General features: G+C 40.1%; 1 long non-coding RNA gene and 1 pseudogene across 2 annotated transcripts; both read left to right on the top strand.

The window, feature by feature from the left end:
* Positions 1–27,491, top strand: LOC131224886 (valine--tRNA ligase, mitochondrial 1-like; annotated as a pseudogene).
* LOC131225420 (uncharacterized) lies at positions 20,572–25,389 on the top strand. 2 transcript variants are annotated; one of them, XR_009161350.1, is made up of 3 exons: positions 20,572–20,673; positions 24,709–24,856; positions 25,015–25,389. It is a non-coding gene; the product is annotated as an uncharacterized LOC131225420 (long non-coding RNA). The 2 variants fall into 2 exon arrangements; XR_009161349.1 differs by lacking the exon at positions 20,572–20,673 and adding an exon at positions 20,710–20,980.
* Positions 27,492–27,699: the final 208 nt, after the last annotated feature.

Here is a 27,699-nt window from a genome sequence, read left to right as displayed (position 1 = left end):
ATGGAAATTGCTCTTGGCTCATCCCTATGTGATGCCCTCCCGGAACAAAAACTGTCTAATGCATTAAAGAAGAGTGAATGGAAAAATCACAGGAGAGATGATGGGGAAGAGAAGCCTGAGGATTATATTGACCCTGTGACTCCTACTGGCGAGAAGAAACAACTTTCTTCTCAAATGGAAAAGCAATATAGTCCAAGTGCTGTAGAGAAAGTGTGAGTATTATGTTGTCCTCGGGGTCTTTTAAGTATTGAATTAACCATGGTTCTAACATGTCTTCCTTGTTTACTATTTTTTGGTTATGTAGATGGTATGAATGGTGGGAGAAATCAGGTTTCTTTGTTGCTGATGCTCACAGCTGCTAACCCCCATTTGTGATTGTAAGTGCTGAATTTGAAATGCACCCTCTACATTCTTGCTCACCATTCACTGTCAGAAGGATAAGCCTTATGTTTGTCCTTTTCTATGTATTGATATTTATTTAAACTTTAAACAAAAATGGGATTTTGATAGGGCTGTCAATGGGTACCTGGATCCACGGGTACCCGATGGACCCTACACAGTTTAATGGGTACAATCCCATTTATTGGACCCGCTAAGAAATCTGCTTGGGTTCAGGTCTGACCTTTTGGACCTGGTTAAAAATCAGATCTAGTTGGGTTCGGATCCCTGTGATAGACACAGTTAAAGTTGGGTTGGGTGTGATGGGCCCGGTTAATGTTGCCGGGTTGGGTCTAGTTAGGTCCAGTTAATTTTTATAGTAAAATTATATACAGTTAATATATATTGATCATTCTAACAAAAGAAATGAGGTTTTCTAAGCCGCACACTTGTAAGGGATCCCGTCTACACACCATGCGCTTGTCAAAAGTGGCATTTGTTTGTGCAATCTAATCCATCCATCAAGTGGGCCCAACCATTTAAATGTTCTTATTTGTCTTGAACCTGACTCGAAACCTAGATCCAAAGACCTGATGGGTACCCAAACCTGACTGGATTTGGGTCCTGGTCTTCAAGAACTAGACCCAAACCCAGCAGGCCACAAACCCAGTTAGCCTGGGTACAGGTAGTTGGGTACTATATGACCTGACTTGAAACCGACTCATTGAGGCCCTTAGATTTTGAGATACCATAAATGTGTTTACTTATGTTTTTTGTTTTGCTCTGTCAGGCTATAATTGCTGAGTGTACATAAGTTGAGGGGTGTCTTTATCTCTTATTTATATTCTCATTGTATCCTCTCAAAATTTTTGATTTACTTGGGAATATAAGATGTCTCCAGAAATCCTCTTCTTCCTTACATCATGGCCTGTTACTAGAGCTATCTATCTAGGGCTCTTCCCCTCCTTGATCAAATTTCCTTCTTTTTTTCTTTTTTCTTTTTTTTTTTTTTCTTTCAGACGCTAGTCATGTTTATCATGTACATCCAAACCTCATCTTAGTTCATCTGGAGTCTTAGCTGAATAAGGGTGGCATCACATCAATGCTGCATCAGATGTTACCTAGAGTGAACCTCATTAGGTCAATGCTGGCATTGGATGTCATACTATCAAATAAGGGTTATTTGTTTTAGGGGTCATTTGGTTAATGGTAAATGGTTGTAATTGGTGTTAAATGGATGCACATGGGCAAAATGGGTTGTTTGGTTGATGGTAAACGGTGGTAATTGGAATCAACATGAAATGAAATGCAACAAAATCATGTGAATTGGAATCCTCTTAAAAGGCTTGGAATCATACGCAAATGCTAGAAATGGCCGGAATTTCGAAAGTGGGCCCACTTTTATGGCCCACCGGAGGCTGACAAATTTTTTTTTCCCAACCAAAGCATATATTTCAATGGGCTTATTACAATTATTATGTCAAATGTCACATATACAAATTTGGGGTGTTAAAACTGATTTATTTAATAAATTTCAATTACAGGCATCCAAACACAATTTTTAGATTCCAATGTATGCTAATTACAGGCATCCAAACACAATTGAGGATTCCAATTCCAATTGATTCCATTTACCATGTGATTTGGATTCTAGTGTAATGATTATTTACTCTTGTAATTGTGTGGTGACATCACTTACATTTGACTGCAATGATGATTTTCCTACCTTGTTCGCTTCACCTAAAAATCACTGTAAAAATGGTAGTTTTATAATTTGAAAATGCAATGATTATAATTTACTCTGCCTACTTCCTTTACAAGTGTATTTGACTCCCGGTGTACAAGCCATAATTCCTCTTGAAACAAACACTTGGAAACGATAATGATGGCTCATTTACTTGCATTTCATAGAAAATTGGAAAACCAAACAGGTCCTTAGTGGAAGTCTTGCTGAGTCTCTTTTGGGGTTCTTGTAATGGAAGGAAATTCTTCAATGTTATTAAGCCGGTGGAAAAGAGTGATCATTTTTCATGAATCTTGCCAAGTCTCTTTTGGGGATCTTTAGATCTATCCTTGTTATGAAATTTCTTTGTCATGTTGAGCCATCAAGGTGGCTGATGGGCTTGCAAAGGAGGGGTTCTTACTAGATTTTGTCTTTCGTGTGGAAGCTGCCACTAGAATGTCTACTTTCTTTTGTATTGTGGGCTAGTGTTTCCGGGTTCCTTCCAAAGAGGTTCCACATGATTACAGCTTCACCGCCGGCTACTAGCAAAGCCTTTGCCATGTTTCCATGTTGATTAGACAGTGGTTCTTTGAGCATCTCTCTTTCTCTCTAATTTGTCTCTCTTCTTCTCTTACTCTCTTCTGTGCTGAACATTTTCTAAGAAATCATCTGTAACCAGTGATCTGGACAATCGCCATTAAAGAAAAACGGGTGATCTGCATTATATGTAGTCTTGCAGAAATTCCAGACTTTTTTTTGTCAGCTGAATTGGTCTCTTTGCGTCCTTTACTTTGTGCAGAGAGTCTTAGGGTGCTTTCCTGCTAAGTACATGGTTTTTGAAATGCTAATTATTCTTGTACTTATAGATTTTCCTTAACTCTGTATCTGCTTTGATATTTGCTACTGCTGCAGGTTCTTCCACCTCCAAATGTGACTGGAGTCTTCCATATAGGTCACGGACTTACTGCTGCGATACAGGTATAGTGATAACTTCTTCCTTCTTGTTCCAATTGTTTTCTCATACCAACTTTTGTAAACTTTCTTTAAATACTTCCATATGCAGGATATGGTTATTCATTGGTGGAGGATGTCTGGTTACAATACTGTGGGTTCCTGGCATGGACCATGCTGTAATAGCAACCCAGGTTCTAATTGTTTAATAACATTTCTGTAATGTGGTGTTTTTTTCCCCCTATGTTCAGTTGGAGCTACAATTTATCAATTTCCTTGCTGGATAAAGCAGTGTAAAGTGGGATTTTCTATGGCGAGGATCGGAAGAAAACCATAAATTCCATTTAGTAAAATGGGAAGAAGTATGTAAACCGGTGTCTTAAGGAGGAGCGGGATTGCACAATCAGTTGGGGTAAGGCTTAGATGACGATGATGATGATTCTCTAGCAAGTGGAAATTTACCCATGATTTGTGGAGCCGACCCCAATTACTAGGGAGTTGGGATAAGGCTTAGATGATGATTTATGATTTAGTATTTTTCTACTTAATTCATATTTGAAACTGGCTTATGTGTGTGTGATGCCAAGAAGATTATGCATGAAAGAAAATTAACCAGGCATGACATCGGCCATGAGCAGTTTGTGTCAGAAGTGAGTTTGAATCTTTTGTCAATCTGTTTCAGCTTTCTAAGGAATGTAAATGTCTTTTTCTGCAATTTTTACCTTAACATTAACTACCCTTAAATGCTTGTGTTTTTCCTTGATCTTGTGGCAAAAAAGGTTTGGAAATGAAAAGGAATATGGAGGTACCATGCTAAAACAGGAACATCAGCTGGGTGCCTCTCTTGATTGGTCTTGCGATGTTAGGATTCTGTATTCGTGATACTATATTTCAGTTAAGAAGAACTAATAGTGCTGCTCAATAGAAGTATCTGTTTCATTAGATTATTCTGATGTTATTTTCGTTGTTTCTTTCCTGCATCAGTGCTTCACAATGGATGAGAAAAGATCAAAGGCTGTAACTGAGGCTTTTGTTAGGCTTTATGGAGAGGGTCTTATTTATAGGTCTGCTTGATCAGAGACCATTCAGTTGATTGATTCTTGATAACATTACTTGCACATGTTAATTTTGTTTGCTTCACCATAACTGTTGCATGCTGATACTCATGGATATTATTTCACCTGCAGAATGTCTAGTCTTTATGAAGACCATTCCCCCCGAAACCAGAATCTGCCTCTGATGCGTTAGAGACTCGCATCTCACTTTGTGTATTCTTTCGAAGGCTTCTGATTTCTTACTGCCTGTTTTGCAGGGATCACCGGCTGGTGAATTGGGATTGTGTCTCGTGGACGGCTATTTCTGATATTGAGGTATGCCGTGCTCTTTTAATGATGAAGTTAGGTGGGCAGGTTGCTGCCAGATAGAGAAACTTTTGGGTACAGATGCATTGATGCTTGTGTAGTTTATTGAAGTGCCCAGTCCATACAAGTTGGGCTGTGGTTCATTGATCCAGGCAGTTGATTTGATGGGCCACACTTTGAATGAAGATATCCCAGAAATCTGCAGAGTAAAGATTCTAGCCATCCAACCTGTGGCCTTTTTCCAATCAGTTGCTGTTTTCTTGTTAACTAACTATTTGTCGGACATTGATTGAAGGGTTAGGATCTCATCTGGAAGATTTTTGGGCATCCCCCGCACACAGTGGGCTCCATCAGATCAATAGTATGGATCAGGAAACAATGGGCTCTGCCTGTATGGAACGGGTGTTCACTCCCCAAGTATAGGGTTGTGATGTAGTAATAAACTCGGTAAGACCGAGGTCGAATCCACAGGGACTGATACCTGTACGTTATCTGAAACCAAGTAGAACTAGAACTAGCCTAAGATGCAATCTAAATTAAATAGAATTTAAGGAATAATTGTGGAATAATTATCTAAAACTTAAGGAATTCAGAGGAAGGAAACTAGGGATTCAGAGGATCCACTTGTAGAGATCAGGGAGATCTTATGCCTGCTTCGAAAATCATGGAAATCAACTAGACTTCCTTTGATATAGTTTTCAAGAGATGAAAGGTATATGAATTAGAATGGGTTCCATCACCAAACCATGCCCAGGAGACAAAGTAAACAACAGGATTAAACTAATTACTAACCAACCAACAATGTATGAAGATCAGGAAGGGTACTGTCATCCTACCATGCCCATGGAACAATGATGAACAACAGGGATTCCTGACTTCGTAAACATAAAAAGGGGAAAGAAATATTCAAAGCCATTGCAAACCCATTGTAATTTCAGTCACAACAGACCATTAAAGACTAAGAAAAATATTCCTTTAATAATCAACTAAATCAAATTCAGTTTATAAATTTTAAAGGCACAAAGTAGAATCTCCCATCTCGCTACAGGCTTCCCCTCTTAGCCCTAGCTAAGAGGTTTAGCCACACATGAATGGGCTAAATCAAAAAAAAAAATAAAAGAAATATAAAGGAAAAGAAGAAGAAAAAAAGAACCAGGCTGCCTCTCTCTCTTTCTCACGTTCCAGCGTCTCCAAGCCTTGCTCACGTTCCCTGCCTCCTGTGTTTCTCTTTCTCTCTCCCTGACGTCCTGTTCCAATAGCCAAGCCGATCCCTCCGTCTTTCCTCCTCCTTTGGCCTTCATGGCTGCCCACCTTCAATCCTCCCCACGCCTCCTGTCTTCTCTTTTCCTTTTATAACAGCAGCAGCTGTCGGTGGCTAGGTCATTCACCGACCTTATTTACGTAGGACAGTTTGCCAAAGAAAACATCCGACTGCGTACCTCTGTTCTGCGCAGCAAAAACGCATAACCGTATTGTGTTTTCTGAATCTGAGACAAAGGATCGTCCAGATTTTCATATTCGCCTTCTTGGACAGCGTTAGGACCTTCATTGCAAAAGTTTGGACGGTCTGGATCATGCATCAGAATGTGATCTTGATCATGTTACGACCGGAGAAACCGGGCAGCGTCCGGACGCTCGTGAATACGCACGCCTTGCTGCGCTGAAGCTTGGTGGGGCCCATTATCGGGATTTCCAGATGAATCCATTCCGTTCACCAGATTCTCCTCGAAATTTCAGCTGGATGTGTCCGGCTTTGGAATGTTATGGACGCGGCCAAAGGTGGTAATCACGCTGCAATAAGTGCAGGGCTGTTCGTTTGTGACTGTTGAAACCAGCATGTATGGGTGCATGGGTATATAATATCAACATGGTTCTGACCATATCGCGCCCCTATGCATGATTGACGGCTCGGATTGATCTTTTTGTCCATGATGATGGCCCACTGAGATCATCCGCAGTCTCTGTTTCATACCAGAAACAGAAACTTGTTTTTGAAGAGGAGATGGTCCCTGTGTAGCCATGCACGTCTTAGTGCAAAAAGTGTACTATGTACACTGTATGATGATTATGAGAAATCCACACCATCCATCTTGTTCCCCATTTCATTTGAGCCGTGGGGGTCGAAGCTAAAGAGTATCTAGACAGCGGGTGGGCCCCAAATCAGAGTTTTATGGACTGATCTGTTAGTTCAGCCACTTTCACAAGGATCCAATGGCTGAAATTTGACGTGTACGGTTAGTTTTTGGTCCTTGAGCCATGTATAAAGTTTCGAGCCAAACAGATGATGGAAACCCAGTGATCTTGCATTCTGGCTGACTTTCAGGCTGCTTGAGCTTCAGTTTCTCAATTTTCGCGGATCCCTGGCGTGTAATTCCGTCGATCTTGGTCCCCTGGAGTCCGTCCCTTGCCTTGGTGCATTCTGAACGTTAAATCCGTGCTTTTAGCATCCCGATCCAGTCTCAGCTCGCAATTCCACCTTGCAACACAAACATGATTAAAATGGGCTATTCAACGGTACCATGTTCATAAATCCAGGCAATAACTGGGTCTGATATGCAATATTTGACCCTCAACACAACCCCCAACCAGCATTTTGCTAGTCCCGAGCAAAATATGCGAAAAGTAAGTTGAGAATTACAGAACAATTTCCATAAACTCGAGTGATTTTTGCAGAATAATCCAGATATGAGAATTCTCAGATTCATGAATGTTGGCATTACTTTATCCTGAAATCAAGCTCAAATATTAATCCATTAATTAGAACGATTCTAAATATTGAGTTCCATGAGTGTATAGTGTAATCTGAGCTTAACACTATTAAAATTCACTTCTCTATTTCAGGATATCATTGGTAACCACAATAGAATTTATGATAACCAACACTTAAACCAAAACTTGATTCATTCTTCCAACTTTTGATGATTTTCACACTGTCAACTTTTTTTTTTTTTTTTTTGATCCAAGGAGAAGAATCGAATCTACACCTGTAGGGAGCAAACCTATGGTGAAAACCATTCATTCAATCCTTTCAATTCTCAGGTTGGTTCCTTTCAAGCTTAGTGATCACCAAATTAATCCTTCAATATCGAACGAAACCTTAATGTGTAAGCGAGATGTGACATGTAAAATTATGATTCAATCAATATTTAAAACTTCTAATCATGGATTAATAGTTCAAACTCTGAATCTAAGAGTCATAAATTACCAACATCATGTATTTTGTAATTCCAAGTGTCCCAGATGGCCATCAAAATCACTTTGAATTCATACGAAATTCCAAAAAAAATTTAAAATTTTCACAATTTTCGCTCAAGACGAAGAAAACACAGATTAGGAAACCTAATCTCCCACCCCCAACCTAAAATCTACATTGTCCTCAATGTAAAAGAAATAAGCATGCAATGCACATGGGACAACGAAAATATAAGAGTGATGGAAAGATAATACTTGGATGAAAGAATCAAGAGGCTTTCCAAAGATATCTACGTAAGAGCGGGTCAGCACAAGAGAGAAACCAACAAAAATAAAATAAAATAAAAATAACAAAAATGAAATCCTACCTACACCACTTTCGCAGGTACTCTCGATTGCATTTAGTATATGCAACAAGCCTTTAAACCCCTAGGTTACCCCTAGTGGATGAGTTGTAGTCTCGTGAGGGTTTGCAGTAATGTTACCCACAAACATTGAACTAACTAACTAGGAAAATGAAATGGAATGAAAAGCTGGATCGACTCCCAGGAGCGCTAAGTTTACAGTCTATCCTAAAACAGCATAAAGGAAACTACCTTAGTCCTAAGAAAGCAAGGAAAAACTACTGAGTCAAGCCGTAAGGTTCCTCTTTCGGCCAGTATCTTGCTAAGTTTCTCAGTAAGTTCATCAACAGGATCATCCAAAAGCCCTTTTTGCAATAGGCTTGGACGCCTTGGAGCATGACCTTCCATAGAAACTTATGTACCTCATAAGAAATTTTCCGTTGAAGTGCTTGAGGTATCCATAGTATATACGATTCACCTGTGACAGAAGAAGTTTCAACGTTAGTATCCCATAGTGAGTCAGAAACTACAGGTAGATAAAGTTTAGAAAACTTCATAAGAAGTAATGTAGTCTCAACACATTCCGAAGTGTCAGACTTCGGTTCAATTTTCAGCTCCTCCTCCCTTAATGGTAAACATTCAGGATCTGTGGAAGAAGGGGCTTCAAAGTAAGGGTTCTCTCGGTCAGTGATGACTACCGAGATGTTGTCTTGCAAGGCATTCACTATGTCTCTTATCATGGGATCATTTGAATCTGCAAAGTGTGCCAAACAATCATCAAAAGAGTTGGGACATTCAGCTGAGGGTGACTCATTTTCCACATTAAAGCTGGTGATGATCTGCCCAAGGAATCCATTGTCTTTAAAGGTAAACGGAAGTGTGCTCTCTTGCTCCAGCCCTACACAGATAGATTGAAAATCAATAGGGGAAGCATCGATGTGATCACTTTGTTCATTGAAACTACTCAATCGAGGTGTTGAATTGTCAAACGTGTACAGCTCAGATGGTGGCCTCAACTTAGTGGTTTCAATTTCCAAGGTCGTAGCGAGCAACTCGTCCTTCTCCCGAATCACATCATCATTTAATTCAGAGGAGTGGTCCAAACATGTTTCATAAGAGTTAGAAGGGTCGATTATAAGGGGCTCATCCTCCACCTTAAAATCAGACATGTCAGGTGAGGGGAGTGGCTCATTATGACCGACCACTTCGTGTACGTCTTGATCATTGACCTGGACCAAACTTGAGATTGATTCTAGGGGACTTTGGGCTGTATATTCATGATCATCATCCCAATACGCATCATCGTCTAATTTCGTGTAGTACACACTTGGGATGGGGTCGCTCTCCTCACATTCTACACCTAAGTTCGGTTGAGGTTTTAAAAAACTAACCTCTACCTCATCATTGAGATCCTGTGTGTCATGTGAGGAAAGTGTGTCATCATCACTGTATTTGAAAGATACCCACGCATCTTGACCATTCCTTTGAACAGTCATCGAGATCAACTCATCGGGAAATTGAACCATATGCTCATTGATAGAATCCAACTCCTCATTTGTAATTACAGAGTTCTTCCAAAGCGAGTTAGGATCACTTTTCTCGCATTGTATTTCTGGAATGAATTGTGGTTGAGATAACCGAGCCTCCTCTATCTTATCAAGGCGCGAATTAAGCGCTTCCAACGATTTTCTCATTTCCGTGAGATAGGCCAGGCTACGCTGAGCTGAATCCTCTTGGATTGTTTCTGGTTGGATATCAATGGTAGGGTATCCAAGAGGATAATCATTATAACATATAGTTGGTTCATCTTCCAAATTTTGATGTTTCCCCTGGTAATAGTCATACTGATCATACATGGGAGAATATGATGGTTGATAATAATCCTCGTTTCCATAATTACGATCATATACGGCCCTATTAATCGATGGAACATAACGTTCTAGTTGGTTCTCAATGTCTGTTCTTGATGGAGAAAAATCTTGAGGTATACGTTGAATTCCACAACCCTCAGGCATTCCCCAATATCTCTCATCCATCTCGGCATATGCACGTACCCACGCTTCCATGGTAGAACCCTAACTCTGAGTCTAATTCTAAGAAAAATAGAAGAAAAGATCCTACAGAAGTATGGAAAGTAAGTTCCTATGTTAAGATCCTGTAAAAGAAAACAATAGAAAGTTAGTTTCTAAAAAGGAAAGTTCCTTAAACCTAGAAGCTAAGTTAGTTTCTAAAAAGAAGACCTATAATTAGAAAGTTTCTAAAATAGAAATTCGAAGCCTAAAAATAAAATAAATGAAAGATGAGTTAGTTTCTAAAATTAGAAAGAATTTCTAAAAAGGGAAATAATTAACCTAGTTTCTAAAAACAAAAGATGAAAGTTTAAAAATAAACTAGTTCCTATAAATAGAAAAAGAATAGAAAATTTTTGAAACTCAAATCCTAATTCTAAAAATAGAAAAAGGAGAGGAATTAGAAAGGGATTACCAGTTTAGAAGTTATTTCAGGATCCTACAAAACAGGAAAACAGGTTAGTTTCTAAAAATAAAATAGAATAGTTTCTAAAAATAAAATAAAATAAAAACCTTTAACCTAAAGTTAGTAAAATCCTAATCCTAACTTAATTCTAAAACTAATTAATTTCAGAAAACGTAAACAATGGAAATAAAAGGAATAAATGATCTAAAATTCTAACAGTAATCATCATAACTGAGAAAATCATAAAGGAAACATGCAATGGAGCGGGCCATCACTACAACCATGGAGTATGGAATTCAATTACTACTTAGGTTGGATCCGGCGAGGGATGAGACCTCCCGATCTTGCATGGTCACACCCAATCGATCAATGAAGATCACTAGTCCGAAGAACCAAGAAGTTTCTCGGATTAGGGATTTGAGAATTTGGGGATTTAGGGTTTAGATCGGTTCTCAAGATTTTGATCGAAGAGGAATTAGCCAAAACAAAAAAATAGAAGAAAGAAAGTTATTACCTTGAGGAAGTTTGAGGGGCACAAGAAGAAATTAGAAGAAGAAGATCAAGGGGAGAGAAGAAGCACCATTAGAGAGAAGAGAGGAAGGAGGCAACCAAAGGGTTTGCTTTTCATTCATCAATCTCCAATTCGTGTTTAGGGCTTTACCCCACTTAAATAAGCAAATAAAGACATAAAATTACTAAAATACCCCTAGGATAAGCAAATAAAGATATAAGATTACTAAAAGGCCCCTAACTAAGTCAAAAAACGCGCAAATAACATAAGTATGGGAAAGTTTGGGCGCTCGGTCTTCTTTCTCCAATCTTCCTTCACATGTGTCTTCCCTAAGTGGGGTCTTCTATATGTCCAATCACATGTGAAAGGTCTTCAGCTCCTCAATATTCGCCTATCCACAAGGACGGCACTTGTGGTTGGCGCTTTCTTCGTTGGTACACCTTGAATGCACCTGTGTCCGCATCAATTCCCCTCGGGTGAGAAAAACTCGACTCCGACGAGTTGAAACTTTTGTAGCGCTCGAGTAGATCTGGATCAATACCTTGCAATGCGTCGCCCGACAGCCACGTAGATTCAGACGATGGTTTGTTTTTCCATCTGACAAGATACCTTTGGAAACCCCCATCTCTCGTGGATACTATCTCATCATCCAAGATTTCCTGAATTGCTTCTTTATGGGTAATGGGTGGAGGAGGGGGTGGAAGGGGTTGGGTAGCAAACTCAGAAAAAGGCCATGAAAGGGATGATGTATCAACAATGGGAGTATGGGCACGGACTAGATCTTCCACATTAAAAGTTGGATTAATGCTCATTTCAGGTGGAAGGTCAACCCGATACGCGTTGGACCCAACCTTTTGTAATATCTTGAATGGTCCAGCACTACGCGCTTGTAATTTCTTTGCAGATCCTTGAGAGAATCGCTCTGGCCTTATTCGCACCATTACATAGTCGCCTTCTTGAAATTCTTGCACTCTACGATGAGAATCAGCTGAAACTTTATAATCATCATTGCTCTTATTTAACCGCTGTCTAATATGTGTATGCAAATCATGAATATGGCGTGCGAATGCATCGGCTGACTCAGAAGACCTTTGGGTAACAGACATAGGTAAGAGATCTATGGGCATTCTAGGTTTATAACCACTTACAATTTCAAAAGGACTCAACCCTGTAGATCTATTAACTGACCCATTATAAGCAAGTTCGGCAGTTGGTAAAATTAGGTCCCAAGTCTTAACATGTTCACCCACTAGACAACGTAGAAGATTTCCAAGGCTACGGTTTACCACTTCAGTTTGACCATCTGTTTGTGGGTGGTAAGCAGTAGAAAATTGCAAACGAGTTCCCATAATGTGTCACAGTGTCTTCCAAAAATAGCTAGTAAATCGAACATCACGATCAGACACTATGGTTTTAGGTAACCCATGGAGACGCACCACACCATCAAAAAAGATACGAGCAACATGAGACGCATCTGACGTCTTCGAACATGGGAGGAAATGCGCCATTTTAGAAAAACGGTCCACAACGACAAAAACGGAATCGTGCTTTTTTATAGTCTTGGGAAGCCCGAGCACGAAGTCCATACTAATGTCCTGCCACGGAGCATGTGGCACTGGTAATGGCGTGTACAGCCCGGTATTTTGCTTTCTTTGCTTTGCCAGCTGACATGTTCGACACTGCCCTAAAACTTTGGCTACGTCTCGCTTGAGGCTTGGCCAATAGAAACGATCTTCCATGAGGGCAATGGTCTTATCACGACCAAAATGGCCAGCTATCCCTCCTGAATGAAGTTCCCAGATGAGGAATTCACGAAGGGACATACGGGGAATACAAAGTCTGTCTCCCTTGAAAAGAAAGCCATCTTTAAGAACATATTCACCCATAATATGCTGGTCACTAGAGAGCGACGCGTAAGTACCCCCAAAATCAGGACATATGGGGTATTCATCTTTCAATTGCTCAAATCCGACTACCTCTACACTCAAGGAGTTGAGCAACGCCACTCTCCTACTAAGGGCATCCGCTGGTTTGTTTTCAACCCCGGCCTTGTGTTTCAAAACAAACGAATATTCCTGAAGAAACGCTACCCACTTGGCATGCCTTGGGTTGAGTTTCTTCTGAGAATGCAAATATCTCAAAGCCTCATGGTCAGAAAACAAAACGAATTCTTGCGGTAGGAGGTAGTGTCGCCAATGTCTCAGGGATTGCACTACCGCATAAAATTCTTTGTCGTAAGTGGAGTATTTTTGTTTTGCCTCATTCAGTTTCTCACTGAAATAGGCCACTGGGTGTCCTTCTTGACTCAACACTCCACCTATACCGACACCAGACGCATCGCACGCTACTACAAAGACTGTAGAAAAGTCAGGTAGACGCATGACAGGAGCTTCCACCATCTTGCCCTTAATTTCTTTAAAAGCCTTGACGGCGGCTTTAGACCACACGAACTCTCCCTTTTTCATGCACTCGGTAATGGGAGCCATGATCGTGCTAAAACCCCTAATGAACCGACGATAAAAAGTTGCTAGGCCGTGAAAACTTCGCACCTCATGAATGTTCCTTGGTTCTGGCCACTCAACTATGGCCCTGACTTTTTCAGGGTCTGCTTGCATCCCTTCAGATGACACTATAAATCCTAAGAACACAACTTGACTAGACATAAATGCACATTTCTTAAGATTAGCGTACAACTTTTCCTTCCTAAGGACACTACAGACCTTCTTTAAATGTTCAAGGTGTGATTCCTTAGTGGTACTATAAATAAGAATATCGTCAAAGTACACCACTAGGAATTTTTCCATGAACGGCCTCAAAGCTTGGGTCATCACCCGCATGAAAGTACTAGGTGCGTTAGTCAAGCCGAAGGGCATGACCAACCACTCATACAACCCATCTTTCGTCTTAAACGCCGTCTTCCACTCATCTCCTGGGCGTATACGAATTTGGTGATATCCACTCTTGAGGTCTATCTTAGAGAATATAGTGGACCTGGCCATCATGTCAAGCATATCATCAAGTCTAGGTATAGGGAACCTATACTTGACAGTAATTTTGTTTATGGCACGGCTATCCACACATGCGCCACGTGCCGTCTTTCTTTGGCGTCAACAATGCAGGCACGGCACACGGGCTCATACTCTCTTGAATGAAACCCTTTTGCAGAAGCTCATCAACTTGCTTCTTCAACTCTGCATGCGCTGCAGGGTTCATCCTGTGGTGAGGAAGGTTCGGTAGAGTAGACCCTGGGACAAGATCAATGGCATGCTGTATGTCCCTCATAGGTGGCAACTCATTCGGTAAGTCTTTAGGAAATACATCACTGTATTCCTTCAGGACCGAGATCACCTCACAGGGCAACTCTGATGGAACCTCAGGTGTAATTTCTCTAGCCACAAGGGCATACACCATAGAATCCTCCTTAGCCTCTTTTTCAAACTCTCTTGCGCTGATTATATGTAAAGACTTAGGTTTGGATTTCTCCATTTCTCTAGGCTCACTTGCCTTCTCATCCTTCTTCTTCCCTAGTGTATTCTCAGGTGGCATGGGATTAAGTTTGATCTTTTTACCATTATACATAAAAGTACACGCATTCGAACGGCCAAAGATCGTGACATCATTATCGAATAGCCATGGTCTACCTAGGATAACATGTCCCACATCCATAGGTAAAACATCACACCACAGGGACTCTTTGTATGACCCAAACTCGATGGGGACTAGACATTGCTGGGTGATAGGTAGGGATGTCTTGTCAACCCAAGAAACTTTATACGGGTCTGGATGAGGTGTGGATTTCAGTTTTAAGCGATCTAAGGTGCTAGTGGAAATCACATTCTGACAACTTCCACTGTCCACTATCACCTTACAATTCTTTTCACCACACTTGGCAATAGTGTAGAAGATAGTGCTTCGACGCCAGTCAGCACTACTTCTAGACTGAGCTAACACACGCCTGACTACTGCAAGCGTTGCTTCTCCATCCACTTCTTCATCAGTAAGTCCTCCTTCAGGGTGATACTCTTCAACTTCATAATCACCCTGGTCATCTCCACCCTCGTGGGGCTCGCCTATAACTAAGGCTCTCCCACGGCTCTTCGTAGGACACTGATTAGACATGTGGCCAAGGTTGCCACACTCATAGCACCTCACTTGGCTCATGTTACTAGGACCGGCACCAAGAACCCCTTTGCCCTTGTCCTCCCTAGGCCTAGGCGGAATGGTCGCCTGTGCTCTAGGTTGACTACCAATATTAGGTCTAGTTCCTTGGGAACTAGATCTAGCACTAGAGTCTCGGGACTCAAAACGACGAACGACAGGAGCCTTCAGATATTGCTCTAACTCCTGCACGACTTGATATGCTTCATCTAAGTCCGTTAAGGGCCGAGTAATAAGCTCGCGCTGAAGATCCGCACAAAGGCCCGTCTTGAAACGCGAGAGCGTTACTAGAGGGTCTTCTCGGATATCACATCGCATCACATACTCTTCAAATTTAGCGATGTAGTCAGCGGCAGGCATTGACCCTTGGCGTAAAGATTGCCATTGGTCAAGGAGCTTCTGACGGTATGAGAGAGGAAGGTACTTCTCCTTCAACTTCTCTTTCATCTCATACCAATGTGTGATAGGGGCTCTACCAACTCTCTCTATCCTACGCTCGGTGTTGGTCCAGAAGAGCTTGGCTTGACCCACAAGCTTCATCTTAGCAAACCGCATTTGACGGTTTTCTGACATGCCATACCACTCAAAGTAGTGGTCCATGTCAGCAACCCAGTCAAGGAACGCCTTGGGATCCAAGCGTCCATCAAAACTCGGGGCCTCAACTCTCACACTCTTCATCGCACGCTCATCTGGATCATAACGGTCTTGATGACCATATGTGGCTCGTGCCTCTCGCACTACACCACGACCGTTACCACGATCTCTATCCTCACTACCACCACGTGTGGCAGCACGTTCTTCCATGATTCCTTCCACTTGGGAGTGCCATCTTCCCCTACAACGGGGTTTTCCTTTTGGGACGCCTCTAGTTGCTCCACCTTAGTCATGGTAGTGGTAATTTGGTTCTCAAGGCTGGCAAACTCACGCCTTTGACCCGCTTCTAGGGCGGTTATCTTTTGTATCAATTGAGCAAGTTGCTCAGATAACTGCTCGTTATTCACGGTAGGTTGAAGTCCGAAACCTCTACCTCTTCTCGTGGGCATACAATGAAGACTTGAATCAAACTCTACCTAACTAGACTACTAGGTGTTATGACTTTCAAGATGAATGCGATGAATGCGAAACTACTATGAACTGACACAATTAAGTTGAAACAGGAAACAACTCAAATCTGAAAATTTTCCAGATTAGGAACTTTCTAAAATTGGAAAGTTTCTAAAATTGAAAACTTTCTAAACCTGGAACTTTCCTAAGTTAAACCTAAAAATCAAAACCCTAATTTGATAACTCGATCTAGACAAAAACCATGCAAGCCCTGGCTCTAATACCAAATTTGACGCAGGACAGCCCTAATTATGATGCATGCTCATGGAGATAATTAAACAGCGGAAATAAAAGGAATAAATGATCTAAAATTCTAACAATAATCATCATAACTGAGAAAATCATAAAGGAAACATGCAATGGAGCGGGCCATCACTACAACCATGGAGTATGGAATTCAATTACTACTTAGGTTGGATCCGTCAGGATGAGACCTCCCGATCTTGCATGGTCACACCCAATCGATCAATGAAGATCACTAGTCCGAAGAACCAAGAAGTTTCTCGGATTAGGGATTTGAGAATTTGGGGATTTAGGGTTTAGATCGGTTCTCAAGATTTTGATCGAAGAGGAATTAGCCAAAACAAAAAAATAGAAGAAAGAAAGTTATTACCTTGAGGAAGTTGGAGGGGCACAAGAAGAAATTAGAAGAAGAAGATCAAGGGGAGAGAAGAAGCACCATTAGAGAGAAGAGAGGAAGGAGGCAACCAAAGGGTTTGCTTTTCATTCATCAATCTCCAATTCGTGTTTAGGGCTTTACCCCACTTAAATAAGCAAATAAAGACATAAAATTACTAAAATACCCCTAGGATAAGCAAATAAAGATATAAGATTACTAAAAGGCCCCTAACTAAGTCAAAAAACGCGCAAATAACATAAGTATGGGAAAGTTTGGGCGCTCGGTCTTCTTTCTCCAATCTTCCTTCACATGTGTCTTCCCTAAGTGGGGTCTTCTATATGTCCAATCACATGTGAAAGGTCTTCAGCTCCTCAATATTCGCCTATCCACAAGGACGGCGCTTGTGGTTGACGCTTTCTTCGTTGGTACACCTTGAATGCACCTGTGTCCGCATCATAACCTAATTCTAAAACTAATTAATTTCAGAAAAACGTAACCGTCAGTCCCCGGCAACGGCGCCAAAAACTTGTTCACTCCCCAAGTATAGGGTTGTGATGTAGTAATAAACTCGGTAAGACCGAGGTCGAATCCACAGGGACTGATACCTGTACGTTATCTGAAACCAAGTAGAACTAGAACTAGCCTAAGATGCAATCTAAATTAAATAGAATTTAAGGAATAATTGTGGAATAATTATCTAAAACTTAAGGAATTCAGAGGAAGGAAACTAGGGATTCAGAGGATCCACTTGTAGAGATCAGGGAGATCTTATGCCTGCTTCGAAAATCATGGAAATCAACTAGACTTCCTTTGATATAGTTTTCAAGAGATGAAAGGTATATGAATTAGAATGGATTCCATCACCAAACCATGCCCAGGAGACAAAGTAAACAACAGGATTAAACTAATTACTAACCAACCAACAATGTATGAAGATCAGGAAGGGTACTGTCATCCTACCATGCCCATGGAACAATGATGAACAACAGGGATTCCTGACTTCGTAAACATAAAAAGGGGAAAGAAATATTCAAAGCCATTGCAAACCCATTGTAATTTCAGTCACAACAGACCATTAAAGACTAAGAAAAATATTCCTTTAATAATCAACTAAATCAAATTCAGTTTATAAATTTTAAAGGCACAAAGTAGAATCTCCCATCTCGCTACAGGCTTCCCCTCTTAGCCCTAGCTAAGAGGTTTAGCCACACATGAATGGGCTAAATCAAAAAAAAAAATAAAAGAAATATAAAGGAAAAGAAGAAGAAAAAAAGAACCAGGTTGCCTCTCTCTCTTTCTCACGTTCCAGCGTCTCCAAGCCTTGCTCACGTTCCCTGCCTCCTGTGTTTCTCTTTCTCTCTCCCTGACGTCCCGTTCCAATAGCCAAGCCGATCCCTCCGTCTTTCCTCCTCCTTTGGCCTCCACGGCTGCCCACCTTCAATCCTCCCCACCCCTCCTGTCTTCTCTTTTCCTTTTATAACAGCAGTAGCCGTCGGTGGCTAGGTCGTTCACCGACCTTATTTACGTAGGACAGTTTGCCAAAGAAAACATCCGACTGCGTACCTCTGTTCTGCGCAGCAAAAATGCATAACCGTATTGCGTTTTCTGAATCTGAGACAAAGGATCGTCCAAATTTTCATATTCGCCTTCTTGGACAGCGTTAGGACCTTCATTGCGAAAGTTTGGACGGTCCGGATCATGCATCAGAATGTGATCTTGATCACGTTACGACCGGAGAAACCGGGCAGCGTCCGGACGCTCGTGAATACGCACACCTTGCTGCGCTGAAGCTTGGTGGGGCCCATTATCGGGATTTCCAGATGAATCCATTCCGTTTACCAGATTCTCCTCGAAATTTCAGCTGGATGTGTCCGGCTTTGGAATGTTATGGACGCGGCCAAAGGTGGTAATCACGCTGCAATCAGTGCAGGGCTGTCCGTTTGTGACCGTTGAAACCAGCATGTATGGGTGCATGGGTATATAATATCAACATGGTTCTGATCATATCGCGCCCTTATGCATGATTGACGGCTCGGATTGATCTTTTTGTCCATGATGATGGCTCACTGAGATCATCCGCAGTCTCTGTTTCATACCAGAAACAGAAACTTGTTTTTGAAGAGGAGATGGTCCTTGTGTAGCCATGCACGTCTTAGTGCAAAAAGTGTACTATGTACACTGTATGATGATTATGAGAAATCCACACCATCCATCTTGTTCCCCATTTCATTTGAGCCGTGAGGGCCGAAGCTAAAGAGTATCTGGATAGCGGGTGGGCCCCAAATCAGGGTTTTATGGACTGATCTGTTAGTTCAGCCACTTTCACAAGGATCTAATGGCTGAAATTTGACGTGTACGGTTAGTTTTTGGTCCTTGAGCCATGTATAAAGTTTCGAGCCAAACAGATGATGGAAACCCAGTGATCTTGACTTTCAGGCCGCTTGAGCTTCAGTTTCTCAATTTTCGCGGATCCCTGGCGTGTAATTCCGTCGATCTTGGTCCCCTGGAGTCCGTCCCTTGCCTTGGTGCATTTTGAACGTTAAATCCGTGCTTTTAGCATCCCGATCTAGTCTCAGCTCGCAATTCCACCTTGCAACACAAACATGATTAAAATGGGCTATTCAACGGTACCATGTTCATAAATCCAGGCAATAACTGGGTCTGATATGCAATATTTGACCCTCAACAACGGGTGCGTCAGTAAACTATATACATACCCAGTGTTTTAAATACCGACGATTTCAGCCGATGTATCCCACGATATATCTTATATCCCACCTGTGCGATACGAAACACACAGGTAGTGCTGATATATCCCAGCTATTCGATCCAGTGAGCATTTTCAATTTTTGATCAATGTTTTTATTGTAAGTTACGTTAAACCAGAATCAAATGATTACAAATCTATGATTCTTCATGTTTCCATGAAAATTTATGGATTTGGAACTTCGATTTCAAGATTTGGGGGAGACAGGTTAAGTTGCGGAAATTTGAGAAAAATCAAAATTTCTCAATTTCTCACAAATCAGTAGCAATATTTATATCCAAACACAAAACTAAACATGTATGTAACTTGATCTAGTAATTCTTCTTTTTCTTTTGAATGTATTTCGTGCGTTTCCATACATGTCTTCTTACGTTTATAAATTATATGAATAGACTTTGAATATACTTGCATCAGTTCAGTTGGAAAGCACATATATTAGGACCCCATACAAAGGAAACCCCTATTATGTGCACTTTTCTTTTTTGTAATTTTTTAATTTCTAAGTGTGTATTGATGTCTTTTTCAACAATCCCTGAAGTTTCATTGAAAAATTCGACCAATTTCCCAATGTTCCCATGTTTCCCAACAACTGCGATACATTACGCGAAACAACTGATATATACCATGCGATAACTGATATTTTTCCGTATACCAATGGTGCAATACATTACACGATAACAATATTTAAAACATTGTATATACCAATGCATTATGCATATGTACCCAGTAACTCCTAACGAAAATAACTGTTTCTTACATTTGTTTATATAACTGAGTTGCTTCCCCATTCCTCATCTATTTACTCGGTCTGTCCCTATCTACCCTACAAGGATATCAAAGAGGGAATCTGTTAAAGGTTCCTGGGTATGAAAATCCTGTGGAGTTCAGGATTTTCACTTCCTTTGCCTATCTGCTCAAGACCAGAGTTGAAACAATGCTTGTTGACGCGGCGATTGCTGTCTATCCTGAGGACAAAAGGTATGGTCATTTGCATGGAAAATTTTCTGTTCATCCATTCAATGGGAGGAAACTACCCATAATTTGCGACACTAAACTTGCTGATCCAGAATTTGGGACTGATGCTGTTAAGGTAAATTCCTTTCTTTTCTTTCTGGTATTTTGGTCTTTTGCCCTGTAGAGTAAATTCTCGCTTGATTCCTTTTTGTTGGGCAGTTTATTTTACTCATATGCTACTTATACCTATTCCATCACGGTCGTTGCCAGATTACTCCAGCTCATGATCCAGATGATTTTGAAGTTGGAAAGCGTCATAATCTTCAATTCATTAAATTTTTTTTACCAATGATGGGAAGATAAATAGCAATGGGGGCTCAGAGTTTGAAGGAATGCCGTGGTTTAAAGCTCGTGTGGTCCTGATTGAAGCATTGAAGAGCATGGTGTGATACTTTATAGTTTACTGTAGTTTTTTTTTACTTCTTTGAAAATGACAAGGATTATATAATTATTCAGATCACTATTGTTTTTACAGTAGTATTTCTTGGTAACTGAAGTAACAACTTAAACTCCATGTCACTTCTATTAACAATGTTGTCTTGGTCCCATAAACTCCTCAGATCAGTGAGCTATTAAGCTTGATTCTATGCTATTATATTTACATATGTGTTTTTCCCGCCTCTTTTACCACTCTGCGTTCTAGAATAATCAGGATTGTGGTCTCACTGGCCATCCACTGCATGGATCCCAGAAGTTCTGTGCACAAGTTCATGCAGTTATAGTTGGTCTCGATTCCTCTTCTAGGCAAGGTGACAGTGATTAGAACTAATCAGTTAGAAAAATAGATTAAGTACTGATCATTGTTTGAATTATCTCTGATATTATCTAAATATCTCTGATATTATCATTATCTCTAGCTTGGCGATACCGATAACACTAGTAGTGGTACCGATAACACCGGTAGTATTAGAAATTCTAGACGTCAGCAATGTATCGCCAAGTATCACCAACGTATCGATATCACCGATATTTTCAATTGTGTAAATTCCAGGTGTTGCTTGTATTGCCAATGTATTGATATCGCCAGCGTATCGCCAATATTTTTGACTGTGTAATGACACTTGTATCACAAGTGTCTTGGTGATATTTCATTAATATCACCATTGTAGAGATATCACAGAAAGTTTGTTTATTTAAAAAATTCTATTTCAAATTTCTTATGAGCACATTGTTGTATGCAGTTTTCAATTTGTCATTGCCAATATTGATGATATCTCAATATTATCATTATCGCAACATGCTCGATATCAAGACCCCAATCTTTCATTTTCTTTCTAGTTGTTGATGATTTCTTGGCAAAATATTGTGAGTTGTTGATATTTTGCAATATCGATGGATGTTTGGATGGTTAGATGGGATCGATGGGATGGTTAGACTGTTTCTTATGACGACACATGCTTTTAAGCCACCATTAAATGGAAACATACTGTATACATTATTTTTTGCAAATTTTTTATTTCTAAATATGCAAATATGTGTATTTTAGCATCTTCTAAAGTTTCACTGAAAATTCTAACATATTCCCATGTTTTCCCGCATTTCCGGTTTTCAGCGATATTATCGGCGATATTGATATTGTTTCCATATCCCGGGCAGTGAAACTTGTAGCGATACTGATACTTCGAACACTGGTACTGATTAAAGAAAGGAAAAAGGAACATAAGATAATGGTTTAATGTATTGACCTTTACTAGGCACTATCTTCAAGAAAGATTTTGCATCTTCGTTATACTGTCGGTATTGTATGGGCTGATACGTCTGTATCGGATCCATTTCAGTCAGGTATGAGTTGTGATATAGGTCTGAATGTGCCCACCCTAAAAAAAATGGAAGAGGAAAAAGGGCACAATATAGGCCAATGCAGCCATAAGCCCCTCCTTTTTCCAAAATTTCCTGTTTTTCCACTCTTTTTTTATTTTTATTTTTTTTATTTTTAAAATTTAATTTCAACCATGGAGAAAGCTTGTAAACTGACTTTAGACTAGATCTAGTCCTTTGGGGATCAAAAACAAGATTTGAGTGTGATTTGATGAATTGAAGCGAATTGATTCATTTGGGGAAAATAAAAAAGGACAAACTGTCACTTTGTTCTTTTTCATTTTTTCATATTCTTTTTGTTATCTTTCAAGGTAATAGGCACCAATCCACCAAACTATGCTTGTTTGTGTTCGATTAGAGCCTATTTGATTGAATCTTAGTAGGTGAAGCTGACAGACAACAATCTTATCCAAGAATGGTCCGATGACCATTGAAACATGTTAGAAATATGGAATGATAGATTTATGGTGTTTTACATTTTCCTCTATTTTGCCAATAAATTTTTTTGGGGCTAAAACTTTTTCTTTTGGTAGATACAGGTCAAGTAGTCTGATATGCCCCATATGGCATTGTTTTCAAGCTTGGCCGGCAGTGTCGTTAAAGCATTTCTGGCATATGCCTAGGCATTTGGGCCATCTACACCTCACCTAGGCCCTCGGTGTGCGTTTAGTGCCAGTTGCCTAGGTGTGCCCTACTGGCACTTGAATAATGTTGTGACATACCCATTTTGGTAACTCAAAGATTGGTGTTTTGGTATGTTGACAGGTCATAAACCACCCCCTTGGAGTACATTTTCCCCATTTCTTTTATATCAATGCTTTGATTTATGAAAAATACCTCTTTCGAATTTCTTAGTTTTTCATGAACTCCTGAGATCTTCTTCTTGATTTCTTTGTTTTGTTGGTGTTTAAAGCACTGTGTTGGGCTTCTTAAAGTAATTTGAGTTTCCTTTTGTGCCATGCAAGAGATAGACAACAAACTGGGGCTTCTAGGAGAACTGGAAGATTTAGGTTACAAGATTTGGGGATGTTGAAAAAAAGGATTTTTAGTGTATGGAAAAAATAGGATTTTAGCAAAATTTTGATTTTGAGTTGGGAAATTTTGGGGAATAAGGGAAATTAGGAAATTTAGGGTAGGATTTAAGGCAATTGGAACATTATAGTTTAGAATCGGTGGAATTTAGAAAAAAATTGGGGATATGGGGTTTTCTCATTTTGGGCTGTGAGGATTTGGGAATTTTATGAAATTAAGGTTTTTATATTTGGGTAATTGGGGAAATTGGAAATTTTATGGTTCTGTTTATTCATTGGAATGTTTAGCAGGCTTTTTTTTCTTTTTTTTGTAAGTGGTCTAACTTCCCTCTATTTAAAATACATAATAACTTTACAAATAGTTCTATTTTAGCATTAAAATTAGTTTTAGAGCTAAAACTATTAAAGAAATAGAAATGTATCTGTAAATCACATATATGATATTAAAATAAATTTCTAAAAAAATTGTGCTTGGTATCTCCAGACATGCACTAGGTCTACCTGTGTTTCAGTCATTCCAGGGGCAATTGCACCTAGGGTATGCCCAACGCATTTTACTACACTGCTGGCTAGTATGTGATCCTGTACTGGTATTCAGAACCTGGGTTAAGGGACATTTGTAATGGCCAAGTTATGGATAAGTACATCTATTTATCCAGTCAAAGACAAGGTATTGATTAGAGTTTCAACTAGCACGGGCCAAAGCATGTCCATGCCCAGACCTATGAGCTAAGTGCAAGTCCAAGCCCAACCCACCCTGCTGGCCAAGGGATCTGGCTCTGCCCAGGCAGAGCTTGGCCCACTATCCAATTACTCTATCAAAAAGTGTTTACTAAGTTGATTGGGACGAACTAACTTAACAAGTCTTCTGGTAGGGGAACTCAGCCCTGGCCCACCACTACACCTCCAGGAGCCTAGAGCAGGATGGACTTGGCATGGTCATGTGTGAGCCTAGTGCAACTGCAACCCGAGTTTTGATTGCATTTTCTTGGGATTTTTCTTGATCCAGTCAATCTTATGACTTTTCTTCAATGCATTAGTTGGCCTGGAATACCTAGGGCAGGCACTAAGCCTACTAACTTGATTGCATATCATATGCTCAGCATCCTGTAATATAATATTTTGCCATTTTTTTTATATGTTCCTGCTGCTTTTTGTATTTTCTTGTGTAATTTCCCTGTTAATTCCATTGATGTCAAAATTTATTTATTTTTCATGTGATGTATTTCTATTTAATTGATAAAATCCTTCTTCACATTTAGGGTCTTTATAAAGGTTCTCGAAACAACGAGATGCGCCTTGGCACTTGTTGGAGAAGCAATGATGTTGTGAACCAATGAAAAGTGACAATGGTTTGTTAATTGCAATGGCATGGAAAAGGAAGTATTGATGCTGTTATAGATGATACTAGTAAGAAGATTGCGATCATTCTGAAACAATATGCATTTGAGTGGAACTTCTCTCACATCCGTTCTTAGCTTCTCATATAACATTTTCTACATCTATACTCTCATAAAGTAATGCTCAATTTACTAAATCTGGGTTATGGATGTTGCATATGGTTGGAGAATATCCATGACTGGTGCATCTCGAGGCAACTTTGGTGGGGACACCCACATTCCAGCATGGTATGTGATGGTGGAGGATGATCAGCTTAAAGAATTTGCTGCATACAATGACCATTGGGTGGTTGGAAGAAATGAGGAAGAAGCTTTTTTGGAGTAAAATAAGATGTTTTCAGATGGCTTAAGATCCAGATGTATTAGACGCATGGTTTTCTTCTGGCCTCTTTCCATTGTCTGTGCTTGGTTGGCTAGATGATATGGTGGATTTTAGAACATTTTATCCAACTTCAGTTCTCGAAACTGGACATGACAGTCTCGCCTTTTGGGTTGCTCGGATGGTGATGCTGGGGATGAAGCTGGGAGGTGATGTGCCCTTTAGAAAGGTAAGTGTGCATTCTTACATGTATGTGGAGAGATGGAGTAATGATAAACAAACAATGTTCAGCCATGCTATGCCCTTTTAAGAAATCCATATTCATGTTTACATGGTGTGACTTGGATATTGGATTCTATAGATACTAGGTATCTATAACACTGCCATAACACATCCCCATGGAACTATTCATCTTGATGCTTTTCATAGAAAACTGACCTATCACTTTGAATTAACTGTAGGTTTAGTTACACCCTATGATTCATGATGCACATGGTCGTAAAATGTCAAAGTCCTTGGGCAATATTATTGATCCACTTCAATTAATAAAAATGGGATATCCTTGGAAGGCCTCCACAAATGATTGGAAGAGGGTAGCTTGGATCTGAGCACGAACTCCTCACCGTTGTCAATGCTGCTTGGTTGCAATGATGTGTGGACAAAGAGGCTAGATATAGTTAGCTGTATTAGCCAAGCTTGGAGTAGACCACATGGAGGATTCTTTAATATATTCGGGCAATTTTCAACTTATTGTTGTAAATATTATATATCTTTTATTGTAAAGTCATATAATATTTGTTTAATATTCATTTTTAATTGTACTGCAACATTCTTTGGGTTTCAAATATTAAGCATGGCTTTTATTCAAAACTACTCCTAAATTGCTATTTTCTAAAATTTACGACGGTTTTCAACTGTTCCTTTTTTTATTAAATAACATTTGAGACGGTTTTCAACCATCCCTAATAAAGCATTTGGTGTAGTGAGGTGAAAGATTTCCTGAACGGAATTGCTGAATGTGGTGCAGGTGCTCTTTGTTTTGCTCTCGTTTCATACACAGCTCAGGTTCTCATTTTCTTACACCAATTAATTTCTCAGATTTGGCTCTGTACCCTTGAATTGACTAGTTCTTTTGTTCTTCCAGTCGGATAAGATAAACTTGGATATTCAAAGGTTTGTTGGGGACCAGCATGGGTGCAATAAATTGTGGAATGCCATATGCTTTGCCATGAGCAAAGTAGGAGATGGTTATGCCTCTCCTTCAAAGCTAGTGGTGGAGTCTATGCTATTTAGTTGCAAGTGGATGCTGTCAGTTTTTAAACAAAGCCACATACAAAACAGTTTCATCTCTTGAAAGGCACGAGTTCTCAGATGCAGGGGCTTTTTCTTCCATTTTTCAAAAAACATGAGTTTTGACTTCCCTTGAATTCGCTGAACTTATTGAGCTAACCTTTCATTGATGTATTGTTTCATCGAGATCCAAATTGCAGTGTGAAATTCTTGTTGCTGAATGGGCCTAGATGTTTGAGTCATCCCTAATCCACTTTGTTGCCTATTAGATCACCTTTTGGGTTGTTGAACCATGGACCCGAACATGCAGAACCCTGTGTTTCAGCTAAGTGTATGTTTGCTGATGAGCAGGGCCTTGTAATTCCTCTCTACTGAGTATCATTGCCGGAGTATTCCCTCAGCACATATTTCTTTGATAACAGTTCTGCTTCCATTTCCACTGACAGGCAACAGGACAGCTTAATGCAGAAGATAGTTCTTCCGGTTACAAGGAGAAAGTTCCAAGCCACTTCCAAGAGGAGAACGTTTCAAAGCTGAATAAGCTTGTGCAAGAACTCTCCATCATCGATGAGGCAGACTGGACTTTGGATTGAGCAGTCAATGGAGTGAACTGAAAAAGATAATACAACCACGAGCGACGGATGGCTGACAGGAGAGAATCTTGGTTTCCTTTGAAATTCCAGCTAAAATTTTGGTTTTCAGGAAGAACTGGAATATATGATTGAAATGCTGATTATTTCGTAGGAAAATACCTTTTAGGTAGTGGACCCATCTAAAGCATGGCACCTCTTTTGCTTCCTAGCTACAGTACATACAGCTGGGCCATATCAAACCTCCCTACAATTCATCTGAATTCATAATTTCTCAAAAGACACTTTCTTAGTTTTACCTTGTAATCAATCTTTAATTATGAGAATTTGAATCAACATCCATGCTTCAAGATGAGTCAGGATATTTAGACATAAAACACATTGTTTAGCGGTTAAATGATTTATTTTCATTGTTTAAAAATGGTTACATTGTGACCATTTACCGGTTGCTTATGGCTGTTAGAGAAAAAGGGCTAGTAACTGCTCGCGACAGGACTGCTAGAGGTGGGTATCGAGTCGAGTCGGACCGGATTGAGTCCAACTCGACTTGGTCCGAAACTTTCAATGCCCAGACGAAACTCAATCCGATCCGGGACCGAGTCTGGGTCTTTTGACTCGATCCAATTCGTCGCACTGCTGGCCTGACCCGAACCA

This window comes from Magnolia sinica, chromosome 14 (assembly GCF_029962835.1).
Source record: "Magnolia sinica isolate HGM2019 chromosome 14, MsV1, whole genome shotgun sequence".
In the NCBI taxonomy this organism is placed as follows: Eukaryota; Viridiplantae; Streptophyta; class Magnoliopsida; order Magnoliales; family Magnoliaceae; genus Magnolia; species Magnolia sinica.
Note: the sequence above shows the minus strand (reverse complement) of the source record. Positions and strands in the feature narration are given on the sequence as shown.